A 15,285-nucleotide genomic window follows, 5' to 3' on the forward strand; every position below is an offset into this window, starting at 1 on the left:
TATTTTTTACTCCAGTAGACCATGACACTTGATAAGCAGGCACTAAAAAATTGAATACATGTCCCACATTAATTTTGATTAAACGTACTAAATTATGTTACATCCGATTGGTTGAGTTATCCCAACATCTGATTGATGGAGAGTTGTTGGATTATTTCATTTTTAACCGTCTAATAAATGTACCCAATTGATAGTTCAATAATCAGATGGCCCTAAGTTTGGTTCTAAAATGGAACGTAATTTAGATAATTTGATTTGACTTACTGTTATATCACGTATGCAATTTATAAGTGTTTGTGTATGGCCCATCATACACCATCAGAGTATCAAAGTTTTTCTCTTAAAATAATAGAAAAGGGGGTTGTTTGATAGTCACGAAACAGGTGTAACGTCGAGGATCAGTTTGGTGGCTTGCGGGATCACCTGAGTTGGTGGTTTGGACCAATCTCAGCCATACGTTGACAGTTTACAACGTTTGAGACTATTCAATTTTTGTGACCCACCATGAATGGATATATCCAGCTTTCATTGATTGGACGTCTTTAACCATCCAACTGATCGGTGGTATCCTAAGATGGTCCAATCTCTGGCCCATGATCTATCCACGGTGGTGCCCACCTCTTCAATGGCTCCCATCACTGAATAAGCGCCATGTAATTGTTAGAGATTGGTGCGAGCCACCGTTCTTTTTCGTAGTCCTTCAAATTAATTAGCGACCTCCTCCGGGCTGTATGTTGTCCTCTCGTGGACAAATGGCACGTCAGAAGAAAAATTTAGCATTGTAACGCTTACCTTTCATGAGTGTTTTTTTTTTTTTTAAGAGCCGAAAATTTATATTACAAAAGTAAAATTTGCAGAGATACTGGAAAGCGAGTTTTAAATATTCTTAATTTTCAGATAAAAGTAACTAAAAAAGTATGAGTATTTTTATCTTTATTGAATCATCTTTACAAGTAAGAGTTTAAATTGATAAGGTAAATTTTATTGGGGCCTATAAAAGAAAGGTGAATGGAAGGTCGCATTTATAATAAAAAATTACCCACCTCAAGACGGTCCATTGCTTGGTCCATCCATGATTCATCAGCGAGTCCACGCGGCTGCCAGATGATCACCGCCGTCTATTTGGTAACACCAAACATCATTTCTCAAAATACAAAAAGAAAAAAGAAAAAAAGAAAAATCTTAATATTATATGATATATGGCCTACACAAAGTGCGGTGCACACGAGTTTTCAGTCCTGATAACTGGGGCCATAGTTTGGTAATCTAGACTATTGATCTGTTCAAGGCTCAGATTGGATGGAGGATTGATGTATGATGATGATGAAACACATTTCTAACACATATGATGTGAAAGAAGTCCAAGGAGAAATTGGCAAAATTTAGCATTGTCCAGAAAGGAGATCTCTTGGTCGAAATTCCCCCAAAAATTTTAATTGCTTGCTAGTTTATTTCTGCCCGTTTAAATAAGTTAAAATATTATTACAGATTGTTTGCTAGCTGATTTTTGCTAGTTTATACAAGTCCAAATACTATTAGACACATTGAAATACCAGTCCACGGGTCAATACATCAAAAATCACATAAATTTCAATTGAAATCTCTAGTCACATTTTGGATGTTTCGACCCGTTGAGTTGATAGGTCGACATATAACAAAAATTTATATGTTTTTTGAAATTTGTTTTCTTATTTGATTAGAATTCTTTAATTACGTTTTAAACATTTATTTAAAATTTATTTAGGATCATTAAAAAGATGTTAAACTCATTTTTATTATTCATTTAATCTATCAATTAAAACTTTTAAAAAATTCTATTTCTTTTTGTGAATTTGAGATTTTTTTTTTTTAAAAGATTTTAAGAACACCTCGTTACACCCTCCCTTGTGTCAAAGATGCCCTTGAAAATGTGATAAAAAATATTAAGACATTTTATATTAAATACAACCTGTTGGGGAATTTCTTTTCTTAATTATTTATCATAGGCAGCTAATAAAAAAATTAAGATTATTCCATCAAAGATAACTTTGAGGCATCAACACAATGGGACCACAACTAACAAATGGCCTAGATTACGAAACTGTGGGCCCCACAAATCAGAATTAAAAACCCGTGTATTCTTAGGCCACACTTGTCTGAAAATGGCCTGATTTTTAGGCCAAAATGTTTAAATACGTGCTTATGTATAAATGGATAACACTCAAACGCGTGTGGAATTAGTTACCATTGAACTATCCCTTTAGGGTGTGTTTGGACGTGCGAATTAGGTGGGATAGGGTTTTGAAATCCCACCCCGTCCTCCTGCAGTTCTGTTTGGGCGGCGCAGTATTGACGACGGATGGGAGTGGTCTCTGGATTCGGGAGAGGATCCGGTGGATTGCGAATCTCGTCGACTTCAAATCTCGCCTCATCCCTATCCCATATTCGATCCCATCCCTAGCCCGTCCGCAGTCCAACGTACGGACTACGGGATGAGATTTTCCATGCTTCTGATTTATTGAGAGAGATGTTGTGGTAGGTTTCCGTTTTGGCGCGAAATGGGGTTTATAACAACCACCTGAGGGTCGTGATGGCCGTCTTCATCGATCGGCTGCCATCGCGAGCTGAGGGTCTGGTCATCCTGAGGTAGGTCTTCTTTCTCTCACGATAAGCATGAGACGTTGTTCTGTACTGTGCATATGTCTTGCATGTTTCAGATATGGATGATTTATGTAGCATCCGAGAGGGCCATGAAGGGTTTTCATGCATCCGATGTATATCTGTGGTTTCTAGCGAAATAGGCCCTCCGATATGGAGTTGGCCTGTTTGGCTGGCTGCGATGGGTTCTAATCCAGGTTTAATATACATGTGCAGTTGGATTTCTTCTCTGTCCGTCCAATCTGCCCTGTATTTATTCCCTTTGCTCCAATCTTTCTTACATAAATCTCTGGGGTGGTCCATTCTGTTGTCTTCCTCCCGTCCGACTTTGCAGTGCATTGTTTGTTTTAAGTTTTTATTTTTGAAAAATGAATGGGTCCCCACTACAATGTCCTTACGGTCTACTCCACCATCTCTACGGCCAGATCTCTTCCCCCTTGAATACCTGTAACACCTTCTCAGTTCATCTCTGATAGACTTGAGTCTCAGATTTTCTTAGGCAATGGTATCTGACTGTACCGATAGGCGTGGGAATGGGCCCCAACATCTACCTAGAGGCCTGTACAGTTATCTCTTCCTACCATTGGTGGAGTGTTTGGATCATAGGCCAGCCCAGCTTGGTCTGAGTTTGATTCCTCATCACTTGGCCTGAACCAAGTTAATACTCTGGCCCATTTCTCAGCCAGCAATGGTCTTCAGTTAATACATACTAGTTTATAGCTCATAGGGTCTATTTTGATTCAAATGTATGTGGAGTGGAGCAGTCAGGGTTAGTTGTGTCGGCAATCCATGGACATATTAAAGTGGTTGGTTGTTTCATTCCTTATTCTATGTCTCATAATAGAATAATGAGTTTTGCTTGGATTGTGGTTCATATTAGATATTTAAGTGATGAATTTGGCACAGATGTTTGCCATGTATATGGATACTTCACAAATGTGTGTTTTAATAGCAATGCTATCTTGATGTTATACAAAAAATGCTCTGAATCACGCTTCACCACAAGTGCATGTCTTCGACTCTATATATTATGAAAACCTGATCTGTTTATGTGAAAACTGATGAACTTTCACTTTTTGTTATAGTTGTGCATATAACAAGGCTGAATAATGTTAGAAGAGGACTCATCTGATTGGTTTGCCTTTCATTGCTATTTGTGAGAATCATTTGTCTATGGTTGTGGCCATTTGGAGCTTGGATACAGTCTTCTATCTTCATACTCCTTTGTAATATACAAAATCTTCGTGGTGCTATCAGACTGGAGCATGATCTGTTATAGAGATTGTCCAGTTCCTAGCTTCTATGTAATATTTCTTTAGTCATTGTACATAGGCAGAGACTCTCTTCCATATAGAACTGACAAACTTATCCGGCTTTGAAGTAAGTGTGATTGTTTACAACTAACTGTTTACGTTTTTTCTCTCTCAACTTTAAATTATTGTTGATATTTGCTTCCAGTCAGTGGAAATCAAAATGTGATCATCACAATGGTTGAGATGTTTTTACTATCGATTTATCATATACATGCAGTAGGTCTTGTAAATGTTGGTATTGATTTCCTCTAATAAAGTTTGAAAAAGAATACCCCAATACTTTACCACTCGTACAACTTTATAAATTAAAAGTTGTTATCTGGGAAAACCAAACAGACCCTAACAGTAATTGCCCTATCTGGCCTACATTACTCTATTGACAGTCCAAGTGCCCTAGTGAATCTCATATCAATATTTGGTTGAAAGGCTGTCTGTAAGTGCCCCAAATCAGAATTGGGTTGAATATGTAGTTGTAATCAGTTTCGAAATTAACTGGGTGTTTGGGAAGACCTTAATAAGGGCCTGTTTGGGTTTACCAAATAATAGTAATGGGCTTGCAATGGGCAGTTATGACTTTTCCACTCTTACAGCTTTATAAATTAAACGTTGAAAATACATATATAGGTATATCCAACTTTTAATTCATCAACTCAGAAATAAAAAAACACAAAATATCCCTCTCCTTCAACACGTAAATATCCACATGTTTTAATTAGTTCCAAACACATATTTAACTCAGGCAAAAGATATGCATTCCTTTACAATAACTAAGGCCTAAGATGAAACATTGGTTTTCCAGTGCACGTAGTACTAACAGGATGGAGTAGAGAAATTCCAGTATTGAAATGGAACTAGCAGCTAAATACAATCCAGAGAATGGGTTGCATATGATAAAAGACAGGGTTCTACCATTTTGAAAGCCATATCCTTAGAATAATCAAGCTCCAACAACCATATTAAATACAAAGTGGGTTTAAGACAGATTTATATTTTGGGAGGACTGTTGGTCTGAAGAAATGCCTCTTGGTAGGAAATGTGAGAACTGTATGCTTCTGCAGTTCATAAAGGGAAATTGATTCACAAGTTTTATCAGATAGGTAAAGTAGCATGGGGCCTGGTCTTTTGTCATCACCTCATAAAGAAATATTCCAACACTTTCTGAGTTGATGAATCTTTTGGAGAATGTTTATGTTTAAAGATCAGGGAGAGAAAATTTTGGGAACAGGAAGCTGACAGGTATTTTTCAGTCCACTCATTCCATCATGCATTATCAAATGATCACATGTATTAATAATCCCTATGGTGAAAGTGTTTCGTTGGAGGACAGCTTACTTAGATAAGCTTATTAACCATAATCATCTTATAAGTATAGGATTTTTTATCCTTAGTGTGCACACGGAGTGTTGTGAAGCAGAAGGGACAATTTCCCATTTGCTCTTGCATTGCCCTTATTCTTGGGGTATCTGGTTAGAATTTATTTTGCACTTTGAGATATCGGAAATGATTCCTGAGCCAATGGAAGATTTGTTTACCGATTGGTGGATGGAAGATTTGTAGACAATGATTATCTTTCTCTAGGATTCTAGTTTCGATCTGCTATCTCACCATTGTGTAGGGCCTTGTGTTAGTTTTTCTAAACGGGTATTTTGTATACAGGGAACTTACCCTGCAAAAATTTGGGTATTTTGCATACAAGGAACTTACCCTGCAAAAATTTTGCATACAGGGAGCCCAAAGGCTGAGGCATACTCTTGAATTGTGTTGAATTCATAACAGATGATGTTAATTCCTCCTTATTATTGCGGTTATTCATTGAATGTACTGAATTCTTCTCATAGTTGTTATATCCTCCTTAATGCGGAATACTTTTATTGAATGGAAATTCAAAATTATAGTAGATATACAAACAAAGAAAAAAGAAAAAAGAAAAAGGTGAAGTTGCAAACTGGGAAATGATCTGGTAGTTAATATTACGTTTTGTTCCATTATATAGGAAACAGTGTTGAGCACATCTGTCGTTATTCATTACAGATACGTGTAAGAGGTAAGTTTCTACTCTTCTCTTCATATGGGAAAACAAATATTTCTTTTTTTTTTCTTCCATACAGGAAACAGTGTTGACCAAACAGGATTGTATGGTCGGCCTCATCTTAGAAGGGGAAATTAATAAATTAAATATTATTAGAATGGAATACTGCAAGCCTTTCAAGTTTCAATATGTGCAGTCTCATGATGTTTTCTAAGAGCCTTTTGGAATTCATAGAAAAGGAGATGATGTTTCTCGAAAACATTTATTTTTGAACAAGATTTTTCTAAAAGTTTAGAATTCATTTTTAAATTTATAATTTTACAAAAGTAATATCCTATTATTAAATTTTACTAACTAGTTTTTGGAATGTGCGTTTTTATTTTTTTATCCCTCCCCCCCCCCACACACACACACACTCATGCTATAGTGGAACTTCACCACCAATGGATACTTGAACCTCTGATCGGGTGTTTAAACTCCCTGGAGTATACCACCGGAGCAAAAGTAAGGATCCGAAGCCTTGATTGGAATGTGCTTAAAATAGTATGTGGCATGTGTAAGATGTTTGAGGATATATAATGAATGCTTGATAGGTTTTGTTCTTTATTTGTTATCTGACCCAATCGTTAGCCGGCTGTAGACCCCACAGTAGTGCATGTGTTTATTGTTAAGACTCAAATATTGCATAATTTTTGCCATTTATATCTTGGTTTTATGAACATAAATCATCTTAATATTCTATTTTACTCATGTATGTGTTGCAAGGTGAATTTAAAAGCTTGGATTGAAAAAGGTGTTAAAAAGTAAGAATTTGATGCTCAAATTCACCAAGGCAATGGATGGATCTTAGGAGATCAAGATTGAAGAATTCACATGCCAAAGATCCAAGAAAACCAAGCGAGGAATGAAGAGAATCGAAGATTTGAAGTGAAGAATCCTGAAATCGTCCTAAAAAAGTGTATTTTAAAGCTGTGAAGTTTATTTTGGAAAACTGCGCAGCAGGAAGTCTGTTTTAAACGAACTATGCAGCGAGAAGTCTATTTTGAGAAAATACGTATGTTTGAGGCATTTTCTAGGGTTTTCAACTTTGTACGAAGTTTGGAGTTCCCTACTTATAAATAGGGCCTCCTAGGGCATTCTAAAGCATCATTAGAAGCATTCAAGAGCAATATTTAGGGTTTTTTTAAAGAGTTTTTAGTTTTATTAAAGCTTTATAAGTTGTTTCTTTCCTTTTAGATCTTTTTTATTTGCAATTTTTCTTCTTTCTTTCTTGTTGCTTTTTATTTCTGCAATTTAATTATGTTTTTCTAAGTTCCCTCTAGCCCAAGCTAGAAGGGAAGCACATGGGTTTAATATTTCTTTAAATTATGATGATTGATTGTTTTAATGATGAGAATAATGGTGTATGCATATTATTTATTATTTAGGTTTTGTTTTTATCCTCTTGTAAGATCCATATGTTTCCATCATATGAGATTTACATTGATGGATAGGCTTACCCTAGATTAATCAGATTTCCTAGATAGGAGATGTTCTCAACCTGTTATATTTCTTTGATATTCATTATCCTATAGATATTGAATACTTAAAATCACTGGCGCTTGAGAATATATGTCAATGGTGCAAATCTATTATTTTCTAATCTTTTATATCATTTATTAAAATATTTAAAGTGTTTTATTTTCCGATTAGGCTGACCATAGTGCTCAGATCCTAGTTGTGTTATCCAAGTCATCATGATTTTGAAACATTAATCTATGTGTGGAACTTTGAAGCTTGGGTGTTTTTTTTTTTATTCAATTGAATTACATCCATTCAAAAATCCAAAAATCAAATAATCAGTTTAGTTTTTATTACTTAGTTTGTTTTGCATTTGATTTTTTCCTTCTCGCAATTCATCTCCCTGTGGGATCGACCCTGTATTCACAGGATATTACTTATGAACCTCTGCACTTGGAGGCAAGCAATCAAGTTTTTGGCGCCGTTGCCGGGGAGAGACTGAGATAGATCAGATCTGTGCAAGATAGCCAAGGTAAGTTTTCTTCTAAACCCTCCAGATTTTTCATAGATTTTTTTTATTATTTTTTATTTTTTATTTTTTTTCTTATTTTCTTTTTCTTTGAAAATAAATTCAGTTGGAACTTTCAAGGACTAACTATGACATAAGGTTGCCCTGCTTGGGATTTTATCACCCAAGTGTTATGGTTGTCCTATAGTTGCTGTTTGATCACAAAGATCATCCGCTGAATCTATTTTCCATATTAGCATAGTTTAATTTCTGCTTTAGTTTTACTTTTATTTATTTATTTATTTTTTTATTTTGCTTTGTGGATTGAACCCTCATGGTCGGCTCTGCCGCCTGGGTTGTTGATTTATTTTGCTTTGTGGACTGAACCCTCATGGTCGGCTCTGCCGCCTGGGTTGTTGATTTATTTTGCTTTGTGGACTGAACCCTCATGGTCGGCCCTGCCGCCTGAGTTGTTGATTTAAGTTTTTATTTTTATTTTAAGTATCATACTTGCGATTTGAATTAGTGGTATTTGTTGTGGTGTGGATGGTTTATGTCCCGTTGGAGTAGGGATCAAAACAATCGACTCTCTTCTGAAGGGGGACTAGTTCCAGGCCTTGATCATTCACTTAGAAGAGACACTCAATATCACTTGGATTCCATGGCAGACCCAATTGATAATCCAAATCCAAATCTGCCAAATCCAACTATAAATCAAAATAATCCTCCTCTTGAGGATGAAAATGAAGTTCATAAGAATGTGTTAAACCAACCACGGACTTTACGTGAACATTTACACCCTGAGAGATCAACTTTACCATCTTGTATAGTGTTCCCTGCTCACACAGGGAACATTGATTTTAAACCAGGTGTGATTCAATTAATTCCTAAATTTCATGGCTTAGATTCTGAAAGCCCCTACTTGCACCTCAAGGACTTTGAGGAAGTAATTGCAACGTTACAAGTAAACAATGGCAATAAGGATGTACTTAAGCTTAGGTTATTCTCATTTTCTCTAAAGGATCGGGCCAAAGCATGGCTCAACTCTCTAAGACCTAATACCATCACTTCATGGCAAGCCTTAAGTAGAGAGTTTTTGAAAAAGTTCTTTCCCGAGCACAAAACAAATGCACTAAAACAAGAAATCATGTCATTCTCCCAAAAGGGGAATGAACTATTTTTTCAAGCTTGGGAGCGCTTCAAAGACATTCTAATTACTTGTCCACATCATGGTTATGAACCATGGCACGTGATTGATGCTTTCCGAAAGGGGCTCACCATGGATACTCGTCAGTTCATAGAGATGATGTGTGGTGGAACCTTTCTTGATAAAGATCATAATGAGGCTTGGGATTTTCTAGATATGTTAGCAGAGAATACGTAGACATGGGATGTCTCTGCTAAATCAGACCAAACTAGACCCATTCCTAGAGAGAAAGCGGGAATGTATGTCCTAAGAGAGGAAGACGACCTTAATGCAAAATTCGCTGCATTGGCTAGAAAGGTCGAAGCCTTGGAAATTAGGAAGATTGATATGGTTAAAGCAAACACTTCCTTAGGTAATTTTTGTAGCATTTGTGGTGGTACAGACCATGACACAAAGGATTGTCCAATAATCTCAGTTGTACAAAATATCACGCATGAGCATGATCAAGCAAATGCTATAAATAATTACCAAAGGTCAGTTATGCAACCATTGGGAAACACGTACAATCCAAATTGGCGTAACCATCCTAATCTTAGTTGGAGGAATGGACCACAAATTAATGTGCCCAATGCACCTCAAATGCCTCCACAAAATAACTTCTTTGGGGCACCTAACAATGCACCATATGTGCCCCCACCAAAGCGATCATCTGTGGAGGATGCATTGACCACATTCATGAACTCTCAAGCTCAAATGAATCAGTCTCTAATCCAATCAAATCAGGAATTAAAGACGGTCGTGGCTAGGATTGAGACTCAACTAAATGCTAGGGAAAAAGGCACCCTTCCTTCTCAACCTGTGCCAAACTTTAGAAATACACATTTCATTGGAGACTCAAATCCAAGTGAGCTACATCATGAACAAGCTAAGGCCATCATTACCTTGAGAAGTGGAAAAGAGGTCGATAACAAGATAATGCAACCGGTAGAAATACCGGAGGATGAGCCACTGTCTCAAGAAAATGATGAACCGACTATGGTTCAAGAGCCGCAACAGCAAAAGGATAAAGAGACTAAGTCATATGAGCCTCCAGTTCCGTTCCCATCTAGACTTCGAAATCCAACTGTCCCCATGAAATATCAAGAGGTGTTGGATGTGCTCCAAAAGGTTACTGTCAATATTCCTCTACTTGATGCCATTAGACAAATTCCATCATATGCTAAATATCTCAAGGATTTGTGCACTGTAAAAAGGAAATTAAATGTGCACAAAAAGGCCTTCCTTATTGAGAAAGTGAGTGCTATAATTCAACAAAGGGTTGTACCCAAATACAAAGACCCGGGAAGTCCCACTATTCCTTGTATTATTGGGAATTTTCAAATTGAACATGCTTTGTTAGATTTGGGTGCAAGTGTCAACTTAGTACCTTATTCGGTTTACAAACAAATGGGGTTAGGCGAGCTTAAACCAACCACGATTACACTCCAACTCGCTGACCGCTCTATTAAGGTACCAAGGGGAATTTTAGAGGACGTGCTAGTCCAAGTGGAGAAATTCTACTTTCCCGTGGATTTTATTGTACTAGACACTGAACCATGTGTAAATGCTAGCGCTCAAGTTCCCATCATTTTAGGCCGCCCATTCCTAGCAACTTCAAATGCAATCATAAATTGCAGGAATGGAATGATGAACTTGTCTTTTGGTAACATGACTCTAGAGCTAAATATTTTCAATCTATGTAAGCAGCCCATTGATAATAATGAGATCCATGAGTTGAATTTCATAGACTGCTTGATAGAAGAAGAGGAATTAGAACCTAGTCTGACTGATGAATTGATTCAAGTCATTGGAGACTTGAAAAATTCTGATTTAGAAAAAGTGCTTGCTGAAATTTTTGATGATAATGAGAGCACTACCACTCAGGACATTGGTATGTGCCAATGGAGACCGCGCACTCAAATCCTATCTATCGAGGACTTGCAACCTCTACCATCACCAACCAATGTTCCAAAGCTTGATTTAAAACCACTGCCAAATGAGCTTAAGTATGTATACTTAGGTGAAAATAAAACTTATCCTGTGGTGATCTCTTCATTTTTAGAGAAGGATCAAGAGATTAAATTGTTGAAAGTTCTAAGGGACCACAAAGGAACCTTGGGCTGGACCATTTCTGACATTAAGGGTATAAGCCCTTCCATTTGCACCCATCGAATCCACCTCGATGATGACGCCAAACCAATTAGACAACCTCAAAGGCGTCTCAATCCAAACATGATGGAAGTTGTAAAAAATGAGGTGATCAAATTATTGGATGTGGGAATCATCTACCCAATATCCGATAGTGTTTGGGTGAGTCCAACTCAAGTAGTCCCAAAGAAATCTGGAATAACTATTGTGCAGAATTCTAATAATGAACTCATACCAACACGTGTCACCACTGGTTGGCGTGTTTGCATTGACTATAGAAAATTGAACCAAGTCACAAAGAAGGACCATTTCCCTCTACCATTCATTGATCAAGTTTTAGAGAGGGTAGCAGGTCACTCCTTTTATAGTTTTCTTGATGGATATTCTGGATATAACCAAATAGAGATAGCCCTAGAAGACTAAGAGAAAACCACGTTCACTTGTCCATTTGGCACGTTTGCTTTCAAACGGATGCCATTTGGATTGTGTAACGCCCCAGCAACTTTCCAACGGTGTATGTTAAGTATTTTTTCAAATATGGTTGGAAAATTTCTTGAGGTTTTCATGGACGACTTCTCTGTATTTGGGAGTAGTTTTGAGGAATGTCTCAACAATTTATCTCTTGTCTTGTCTAGGTGTGAAGAGAAACACCTTGTCTTAAATTGGGAGAAATGTCATTTCATGGTTCAAAAGGGAATTGTTTTGGGCCATGTTATCTCCAAAAATGGAATCGAGGTAGATCGCTCAAAACTTGACATTATAGCTAATCTACCTATCCCCCGAACTATTAGAGATATTAGATCACTTATAGGGCATGCTGGTTTTTATAGAAGATTCATCAAAGACTTTAGTGTTATTACTAGACCCTTGACTAATCTTCTTTAAAAGGATGTTCCATTTAAGTGGACAGATGAGTGTGCAAGTGCTTTTAATAAAATTAAATCATCCCTTACCACTGCACCTATCATGCGTCCACCAGATTGGACACTTCCTTTTGAACTAATGTGCGATGCAAGTGATTATGCCATAGGGGCTGTTTTGGGCCAAAGGAAAGATAAACGGCCCTACGTTATTCACTATGCGAGTAGAACTCTAAACTCGGCCCAAGTGAACTACTCAACAACTGAAAAAGAGTTACTTGCAGTAGTTTTTGCTTTGGATAAGTTTAGGTCCTACTTACTGGGATCCAAAGTGGTCATTTTCACGGACCACTCGGCTTTGAAATATTTGTTATCTAAGAAAGATGCAAAGCCGAGACTTTTGAGATGGATCCTCCTACTCCAAGAATTTGAATTAGAGATAAAAGATAAGAAATGAGTAGAAAACGTAGTGGCCGATCACCTTTCTAGATTGGTGTTAGATGATTCCACTGAGGAAATGCATATCCAGGACACTTTCCCTGATGAACAATTATTTGCGATCTCTAAATTACCTTGGTATGCGGATATAGTGAACTATCTTGTAACGGGAAAAATGTCATATCATTGGAAGTTACAAGATAGGAAGCGTTTTGAAACCGAGGTTAGGAACTTCTTTTGGGATGACCCGTATTTATATAAATATGGGACTGATCAAATTTTTAGACGTTGTGTCCCAGAGGATGAAGTTCGAAGTGTTATTTCTTTTTGTCACATGGAAGCATGTGGTGGCCATTTTTCTGCTAAGAAAACCACCGCAAAATTCCTTCAATGTGGTTTTTACTGGCCCACCATGTTTAAAGACACCCATGCTTTCTGTGTTGCTTGTGATAGATGTCAAAGGTTGGGAAGAGTGTCCCGGCGCAACATGATGCCTTTATCCCCAATTTTACCATTGGAGATTTTTGATTGTTGGGGTATTGATTTTATGGGTCCATTTCCATCTTCTTTTGGATTTCTTTATATATTGGTTGGTGTGGACTATGTTTCAAAGTGGATTGAGGCAGTTCCAAGTAGGACCAATGACAACAAAGTGGTCATACGATTCCTCAAGGAAAATATTTTTGCTAGATTTGGAACTCCAAAGGCCATCATTAGTGATGGCGGGTCTCACTTTTGCAATAGAACATTTGAGGCTTTGATGAAGAAATATGGCATCAAGCATAAAGTGAGCACCCCATACCACCCACAAACGAGTGGGCAAGCTGAGATTTCTAATCGGGAAATCAAACATATTTTAGAGAAAACTATAAGGCTAGATAGGAAGGATTGGTCCCTCAGACTATCCGACGCTTTATGGGCTTATAGGACTGCTTATAAGACCCCGATTGGAATGTCTCCATACAGATTGGTGTATGGGAAGGCTTACCACTTGCCTGTGGAATTGGAACATAGAGCCTACTGGGCAATAAAGAAATTAAACTTTGATATGGATCAAGCAAGTGGACAAAGGAAATTAGAGTTAAATGAATTAGAGGAGTTGAGGAGAGACTCCTATGAAAATTCTAAAATCTACAAAGAGAGGACCAAAGCTTTTCATGACAAAAATATCCTGAGGAAGAATTTTGAACCTCAGCAAAAGGTCCTATTATACAATTCCCGTCTCCAGTTCTTTCCGGGAAAGTTAAGATCAAGATGGACAGGCCCCTTCATTGTGAAGAATGTTTATACTCATGGGGCTGTTGAAATTGAGAATCCACGTAATGGCAATGTGTACAAGGTTAATGGTCAGAGATTGAAGCCTTATGTGGAAAACTTTCATTTAGGAGAGGAGTCCGTCCCTCTTCATGAGCCAGAATATTCAGAATGATGCTCCTGGTCTGACGGAGCATTTGTGTAGGATTTGTATCATATTCAATTTTTTTAGTGTCACATAGCAGGTGAGTTTTTCATGGCAGGTACTATCCACCATTTCTTTTATTTTTATTGTTCTCTACATTACATTATCATTACATTGGGGACAATGTAGATTTTAGGTTGGGGTGTGTGGATAGTCATCCATGTGTAAGTTTTTTTTTTTTTTGGGAGTTTCAGTTTATTTTATTATTATTTTTATTATTTTTAGGTTTCAGTTAGGTTTAAGTTTATTTTTTTTAGGTTTATGAAAAATTTTAAAAAAATAAAAATAAAAAATTTCAACATTTTCAAAATAATATTTTTTATATACAAGAATGTGAACATGATATTTTGCGAATTCCAAAGGCAAATTTAATACCTAATCTAGGTTGATAGTAGTCAGAAATCTGACAACTGAAAATTATAAACTTGAGTTCAATTATCTAATCACTAGTTTAAAGTGAGTTGTAATTTGATGTACTGAATTCACAATACACCCTAGCTAACTAAGTGAGGAATATGATATGTGAACTAAAATAACAACTTTTGATTCAAATAAGGTTGAATGAACTAGTACCATTGATATATGTTTAAAAGAGAGAATATTAAAGGAAAAAAAAAAAGAGTGATGGAAAAAAAGAAATTTTTATTATAGAGCATGAATGCAATGACCATAACAATCGTGTCAGTAATCCGGAGTAAGAATACCTAAGTATCCATTACTGTTACCATTACAAGTACGATACCTTAGGTTATGAAGCAAACCCGATGGGAATCTTCATCTAAGGGTGGTCTATAATAATGAGGATATGATGATAAAAGAAGAAATGTCATAAAAAAAATGAGATAACTAGAGATTTCATATTCTTGGGATGATTGAAAGGAGTTAGGATAGGGAACATGCATATTTCTCAAAGTTAGACTAGTGTCACGAAGCACCTAAGGATATTGGGTTATAACTATTCTAAATTTTGATTAGGTCTCTGAACTCAAGGATGTAATGGATTAAAAAATTAAGATTCTAGCTAACTTCATATCTAGGGTAAGTATTGTTTTGTTTTGGAATTCATATGATTAATGGAGGCATAATTGTATAAATTTTATAGTGTTGAAATATTTTTCTTATTTTCAATGTTTGTGGGTAACATTTCTGGAAACCCTCACGAGACTATAACTCGTCTACTAGGGGAAACCTAGGGGTTTAAAGGCTT

The 15,285-nt window shown here is 36.7% G+C and overlaps 1 non-coding gene across 1 annotated transcript; it reads right to left on the reverse strand.

Annotated features, from left to right (window-relative positions):
* Nucleotides 1-9,116: 9,116 nt before the first annotated feature.
* On the reverse strand, nucleotides 9,117-9,223 carry LOC131226439 (small nucleolar RNA R71). The gene has a single exon (XR_009161824.1). It is a non-coding gene; the product is annotated as a small nucleolar RNA R71 (small nucleolar RNA).
* Between the last annotated feature and the right edge of the window lie 6,062 nt (nucleotides 9,224-15,285).

The sequence above is a fragment of the Magnolia sinica genome, chromosome 14, assembly GCF_029962835.1.
Source record: "Magnolia sinica isolate HGM2019 chromosome 14, MsV1, whole genome shotgun sequence".
Taxonomy (NCBI): Eukaryota; Viridiplantae; Streptophyta; class Magnoliopsida; order Magnoliales; family Magnoliaceae; genus Magnolia; species Magnolia sinica.